Below are 7,673 nucleotides of genomic sequence, written 5' to 3' on the forward strand. Positions count from 1 at the left end.
TGTAACCTGCCTTCTTTAGAATGACAAGAGACAACCACCGTGAGAAAAACCCCTTATGAGAACGAGTGCCGTGGACACCGAAAACTTAACCACTGTGGGTAGAATACCTGGAACTTTCAAGGGATCCAGCTCCCAGTACAGGTTCATCACAGAATCTCTGTATCTGTACTTCAGGTGGCTGAGTAATCACTATCAGCTGATGGAAAAAGCTGGTAAAGTCTGAGGATGTATTTATACGTATAGACAAAAACTAATGTAGCAACACCAGCAATCTTCACACCAAATAGTAAAGTTTAGGAGTTTCTTTCTTACACATACATTAAATTGCAAAAACAACTATCTAGGCTTCTGGATCAGTTAGCAAAGGAATAAGCCGATGTATTATTGGTTTCTCTGGCCCCATTCTGTTGGTAACAAGAGAAAACGGAACGATCACATTCCTGGTCAACTGCCTTCCTTCTCCTTGGAACTGAGGCAACTCCCATCCTCCAAGAAGAGGATAGTATGAAATGCTCACTTGATTCTTTTAAAAATACAGACACAGTCATGAATGTTTAAGAAGAACTACAGAGACGGTGAGCTCTTTGGGACAGGAGCTGTCTTCCTCGTTACATGTCTGTACAGGGCCTCGCACAATGAGGCCGTGATCCCCGAATGGAGCTCCTAGGTGCAATGCAATGCAAATAATCAACAATGAAGTATACAATGAGTAGCCACTAGGGTAGGGAACAATGGAGAAGTCAGTTTATGCTTGGAAGCGAGGGCAGAGACAGGAGCACAGGCAGACCTCACCCAAAGGCATTGGTTCCCGTGCTTCCTAAGAATCCCCTTGCTCCTGTGATCATTACCCAAAGAGAAGAAGTGAGTGTGATGGGGCAGATCCCCAACCCAGTCGGGAAAAGGTTAAAGAATTCCTCTGGGCACACTTAGCCTCAACCCTACACACCTGTGAGGCTTCTCCTGCCTGGAGATGGGTGGGTCCTTAAAAGGGAGGATCTCTGCTCAATGTGGATCTCCTCCTTTTTCCTTTATGGCTTCCCCAAGGTCTAGGACTCTGCTTTTGTGGGATGTGGAAGCATATGGACTTTTTGTTTGGACTACTTTAAACTCCACCTCCCCCAGCAAGAGAGAGGCGGTGATGCCTTGATAGCAAAGCTGGAGCGCTGTGCCCTGGATGCTGACACAGGAGCAGTGCCCACCCTCTCCCCAAGGGGGTGCTAGAGAGAGATAGATATACAAGAACCAAATATTTCTATTACAAGAGGAGGAAACCCATCAGTCTGTCAAGGTCTTCCCACTCCCCCCAAAAAAACACCCACCCACCCACACACACGCTCTTCTTGCGTGTTACATTTGATGAGGACCCACACTATATATTTTTTTAAAGACATTACTAATCTTAGAACTATCCCACTGGCATGTTGCACGGGACTTACTTTCCTCGAAGGACACTGCCTGTTTTTGAAATATTTATGTGAGGACTTTATTTCATATTTGTTGAAATGAAGCTTCTTGTTTAACAGCAAAGAACACTGAGTGACACAACAAGGCAGTCATACCATACAGGGTAACTGCATCATGAAACATACATGACATGCTTTAATAATCATATCTAACTGGATAGTCATTCTAATTGCCAAATTGATCCGCTCTGCTATCAATAGGGGAGGAGAGGAAGATGAGACTAGATTTAAGGGTACATCTGAGGCCTGAAGCATATTTCTGAACAGTGGATTCAAATCTCACATGGGACAATATAATTTGAGGGGATAGCATCAACTCAAAAAAAATTACCTGCATCTGAATTTCCCCCCCTCCTATTGCTAAAAGCAACACAAGCAAAAGAGTTTAGAGAAAAAAATATGTATACATACACACAATTTCCCCCACATTTGTTTGCTCTGTACATTTGACAGCAATTTGTGTCTAGTTAGTTCTAGTGTATAATTAGTCAGTCTGTCTTCCTTTTGTTTATATAGACCTTTGATACAGTAAAAAGGGAGAAAAAGATTTAAAGGAAAATAAAAATTAATAGGCGGACTCAGGGGAAGATGTAATTCTTCAAATGTCTTCTCTTCTTAATAGAAAATGTATTGCCTTAAGATAATGCAAAGCATTATGAATACAACTGACGAAATGAAGCAAGAGGGGCTTCTTTTTTCTGACGCACTACAATGGTAAAATAGTCTATAAATCTGCACAGCGACGCTCGGAGACAGTGTATTTATTTGCACACATGGTGTTCATCTGCAAATTATTTTAATTCCTGCCACCCTGGTTGCTTTTTTTTTTTTTAAGCCTAGCAGACTTCAAGTTGATGGGGTTCCTTTAAACTCTGTTGCTCATAAGAAAGTGGGTTTTAGGATTAGAAAAATCCAACATTCATCTTTGACACATGCACTCAAGACACAATCAGCTTTTTAAATACTAGAGATTGCTTTTTAATCTACTTACAGAAAAATAAGTAGCTACCATGGTTTGGCAAGAAGATTTATAGCCAAGAGGTGAGTCGTAGCAAAGATCTTAGGGCCCGAAGTTAAAGGCAAACAGTTGGCATAACCTATTTCTTAAAAATTGAATCCAATTACTGTATCAACCACAAAGTTAATGTGAATTACTGTTCCTGGTGATCTAATATGGATACAAATAAACAAACAAATTTCTCTAACCACATGGAGCAATTCCCAAACATTGGTTTATTTCTTTATTATTTTTATAAAGCCAATATATTCTACTTCTTCTCACTCCATACATAGTTAAAAGTGGGAGCTTGATGAATGATTGCTAGCCCTGAACAAGATGTGGCTACAGAAATGTGAGACCACAGTCTGCCTGCAGCTACATGAGCTTGGAGTCACTCTTCCTCCCATTTTTAGAAAGATAAAAGGATAAAATTTGCCTGTTATTTTCTACATCTGTATTTAAAATGTTTCACTAATTAATGTTTTCACTACCACAGATAATTACAGTCTAGGGCAGGATGATTCCAGGGATTGATGAAATAGGATACAAAGACTTTCACCTGTAGTTTACTGGGTCAAATCCAGCCCTGATTGGAGAACATATCATGAAATAACAGGATTCTTGTTCACAGTTCAGAACTCTTCAGGCAGAACCGTACTGAACCTAGTTTGTATTGTCCCAGCTTTAGTACATGTGGCGACAACAGTTTAGCAACTGAATAAAAATAGACGGACAGAAGAGCCTGACAAGCTCCATATGTAAGGATATCAAAAGATCTCACGCATCCTCTGCGAGATCAGCGGGTTCATGCCAGCCCACATCCTGGCAGTGGTGCCACAGCCCCCGAAGGAACAGCTGCGTTATACAGAAATCATGCCTGGCAGAGCAACCTTGCACGTTACAGGGAGAAAACAAACATGAGTGTTCGCTCTAGTTCGAACTAGCATTTCTTCCACTAAAAAAGGAATCCGCTCCTGGTATGGTGAATGAAGTTCTCCCCCCTTAAAGGCGATCCTGATGCATCAGGGTCGAGACAGACTGTCAGGGCAGCATGGGGGAAACGGGCACCGCCATTGCTTAGGTTGCACTTCACCTCTGCAGCGCGGTCACTAAAAATCACTCAGCCAAGCAAAGCCGTGCTTGCTCAGGACCCGCCGCTACCAATGGAGTCATGTCCCAAACTCATGGGCGGCGGGTATCATAGGCTGGGGGAGGCTGTGTCTCCGCAAACAGCCTGGCGTGGCCCCGCCCAACCTCCGCTTCCAGGCCCAACTCCTGCAGTTCCCGGTGCTCTGCCCCAGACTATGCTGGCTGAGGCTAGAGCAGAGATGGCCGCCCGGCACTTGGACCGTACCACCCAGAGCTACAGGGCTGCTGCGCCACCCGGCCACTGCGGTGTGGGTACTCTGGGCTCCCGCAGGGAGGGGGACAGATGGAGAGGGGAGGGGCTCGGGCAGAAGGGGAGGGGCTGGGGGCTAGCTTCCCCCAACGGCCAGGTCACCAGCCCTTGCCAATTTCAACATGGAAGTACAATGATCCTGCAAAGCATCACTGAAGGCCAGAAAACAAGAAGGGGGCAGGGAAACTGCCTTGCGAAACAAGAAACAGGGCAAGAGAGGAGCAGCCTTATTTCAATTCATTCGAACACAGCGAGATTCCTTACATCAGGGCTACGTCTACACGGCATACCACGGGTGGCAACATGTAGGGTATGCGTAGCTATAGGTTGCAATGAAAAGCAAGCTGTAGTTCATTAGTGAAAGGGAGCTGTAGGAGCCTTTCCCCACTGCCTTCCCCCTGCCAGAGCCTTTCCCCATGGTTAGTTGATTAGTTGTAGCTAAATTAGCCCCCATCATAGTGTATGTATAGTTGGGGTTATTTTTTTTCCAATGTGCATTACTTTACATTTATCCACATTAAATTTCATTTGCCATTTTGTTGCCCAATCACTTAGTTTTGTGAAATCTTTTTGAAGTTCTTCACAGTCTGCTTTGGTCTTAACTATCATGAGCAGTTTAATATCATCTGCAAACTTTGCCACCTCACTGTTTACCCCTTTCTCCAGATCATTTATGAATAAGTTGAATAGGATTGGTCCGAGGACTGACCCTTGGGGAACACCACTAGTTACCCCTCTCCATTCTAAAAATTTATCATTTATTCCTTTGTTCCCTGTCTTTCAACCAATTCTCAATCCATGAGAGGATCTTCCCTCTTATCTCATGACAACTTAATTTACGTAAGAGCCTTTGGTAAGGGACCTTGTCAAAGGCCCTCTGGAAATCCAAGTACACTATGTCCACTGGATCCCCCTTGTCCACGTTTGTTGACCCCTTCAAAGAACTAATAGATTAGTAAGACATGATTTCCCTTTACAGAAACCATGTTTACTTTTGCCCAACAATTTATGTTCTTCTACGTGTCTGACAATTTTATACTTTACTATTGTTTCAACTAATTTGCCCGGTACCGACGTTAGACTTACTGGTCTGTAATTGCCAGGATCACCTCTAGAACCCTTTTTAAATATTGGCATTACAATATCTATCTTCCAGTCATTGGGTACAGAAGCCGATTTAAAGGACAGGTTACAAACCATAGTTAATAGTTCTGCAATTTCACATTTGAGTTGTTTCAGAACTCTTGGGTGAATGCCATCTGGTTCTGGTGACTTGTTACTGTTAAGTTTATCAATTAATTCCAAAAAGTGACACTTCAATCTGTGACAATTCCTCAGATTTGTCACCTACAAAGGACGGCTCAGGTTTGGGAATCTCCCGAACATCCTCAGCCGTGAAGACTGAAGCAAAGAATCCATTTAGTTTCTCCGCATTACTTTATTGTCTTTAAGTGCTCCTTTTGTATCTCGATCGTTCAGGGGCCCCATTGGTTGTTTAGCAGGATTCCTGCTTCTGATGTATTTAAAAAACATTTTATCATCTTTTGAAGTTTTGGCTAGCTGTTCTTCAAACTCCTTTTTGGCATTTCTTATTACATTTTTACACTTAATTTGGCAGTGTTTATGCTCCTTTCTATTTACCTCACTAGGATCTGACTTCCACTTTTTAAAAGATGCCTTTTTATCTCTCACTATTATTGAGTTCTTTATTTTGATAGCCTCTCTAATCTCCCTTAGCATTTCATCGTCACTATCACTGTCCTGGTCAGGTGGTCGATAATAGATCCCTACTGTTACATTCTTATTAGAGCATGGAATTACTATCCATACAGATTCTATGAAACATGGATTTATTTAAGATTTTTACTTCATTTAATTCTACATTTTCTTTCACATATAGTGCCACTCCCCCTCCCACCCCGGAATCTATGAATCTAGGAGACAAAATAGCAATTTTTTCATTTAAGCCTTTTCCAACCAGCCTTGTTGAATTCTGAGCACCTTTCTGGTTCCTAGTCACTTCTCAATGCTGGCTAGGTGTTAAATAAACATGTCTGGGTGAGCTGCCTGGGCCAGCGGGACAAAGACTCTGGAATCATTTCAACCACAGGAAGAAGCCCCAAGTAAACTGAGCAAATCCTGCTAGTCAGGCCTGAATGTGACAGGTTCCACACTGAACTCAGAATCCTTTGCTGCTTCTCTGGCTCCTGCAGAACAGACTGCAAAGAGCAGGAGCAACATCTTACAATGAAATGTATAAAATAATAAATAACAGACAATAAAAAATAAACAGACTTTTGTATCTATTTGATTGCTTTCACCCCTCCCTCCAAAGTTTTTATTTACATATTTTGATGTATACACTTGTTCACTACATCTATTCTTTGCTCAAGGCATTCCCTGACATTTTAAAGACTAAATTACAGATTACTCCTGATATCTCTTCTTCAGCCTACCATTGATACCGCAAGCTGTTTAGGGAAGGGATCTTGTCTTTACAGGTTTGCTCAGAGCCCAGCACAATGGGGCCTTGATCCTGGATGGGCCACTATAATCCAAATACTTAATAACAAGAGTAATAACATTCACTGTTACGGAACGGTTGTACTGGCAAAGTGTCAGACCCCGTGCTGCTCAGTTATCTGATTCCCCCAATGGGTAAAGGGCCCGCCATCCTTTAATTTCCTGAGAGCCTTCCTTTGTCTTGTAAGAGAAATAACTGCCTCACACACTATAAAGAGCTTTAAAAAATGTTCAGACATATAATACATTTTCCCTCCATTCACAGTGACATTTTTTGGCCTATGCATCACCCATTCCTAAGACCTTGGGCGAACTTGTGAACTTAATTAACGAATGTCATTCTATTTGTAATCTGTATTATTTAACACAGAGACTTAAATTAACACAGCATTAAGGATATGAGTTTAATTCCACAAACAGCCATAAAAATTAGTTATAATTTTGACGGCAACCTTAACTCTGCCCCCTTGTGTGCTTGAGTTACAATAAGGTTCATCATAAAAATCCCACCTAGCACTGAGCAAAAGAAGGCAACTAAACCGATAGTCACTGACGTCCGTGGCAACACTGCTGTGTCACCTCATGCATTACATCTGAGAGCTATGAGCAACTGAGGTTAATCAGGTCTGGCCTCACACATATGGTAAAAATCAGCAGGTACAAAACCCGTTAATTCCTGACGACTATAAAAGCGATGAGATCCTGAAAGAGGTGTGGGAAGCAGTGTTGTTTTGGAGGGTGGGTGGGGTGGAGAGAGGTCATAGAAATGCAGGGCTGAAAGGGACCTCGGGAAGCCATCAAGTCCAGCCCCTGTGCCCGGGGAGCCCCAGAAGGGAAGATGAATGTGTCACTTTATCAGAAATCACTTCCAACTCCTAGGAGGGCAGTAAAGGGGAAACAGGAGCCCTGACACCCGCAGGGGAGAGGAGACACCGGTGGAGGGCCCCGGAGCACCCGACCAGGCTGGGCTCGGAGGAGGAACAGCTCCCAGCTCGGGCACGGCGCCTTGCCAGGCTGGGCTGGCAGCTCGCACAGCATCTCAGGCGGCTTCCCCAGGCCTGCGGAGCGGACACCCACCGGCTCCTGTCCCCCGCTCAGCCCCGGGCAAAGCGCGCCGGGACAGTCCCGAGGGGGGGGGGACCCACTGCCATCTCCGGGGTGCCAGCGCCACCCGCACCCTCCCTACAGCCCCTGCCCACCCCACGGCCTTTGCTGGGGGGCATCACACACCGGGCACCAGCCCCCCCCCCCCCCCCCCCCCCCCCCCCCCCCCCCCCCCCCCCCCCCC

Source organism: Trachemys scripta, chromosome 19, assembly GCF_013100865.1.
Source record: "Trachemys scripta elegans isolate TJP31775 chromosome 19, CAS_Tse_1.0, whole genome shotgun sequence".
In the NCBI taxonomy this organism is placed as follows: Eukaryota; Metazoa; Chordata; order Testudines; family Emydidae; genus Trachemys; species Trachemys scripta.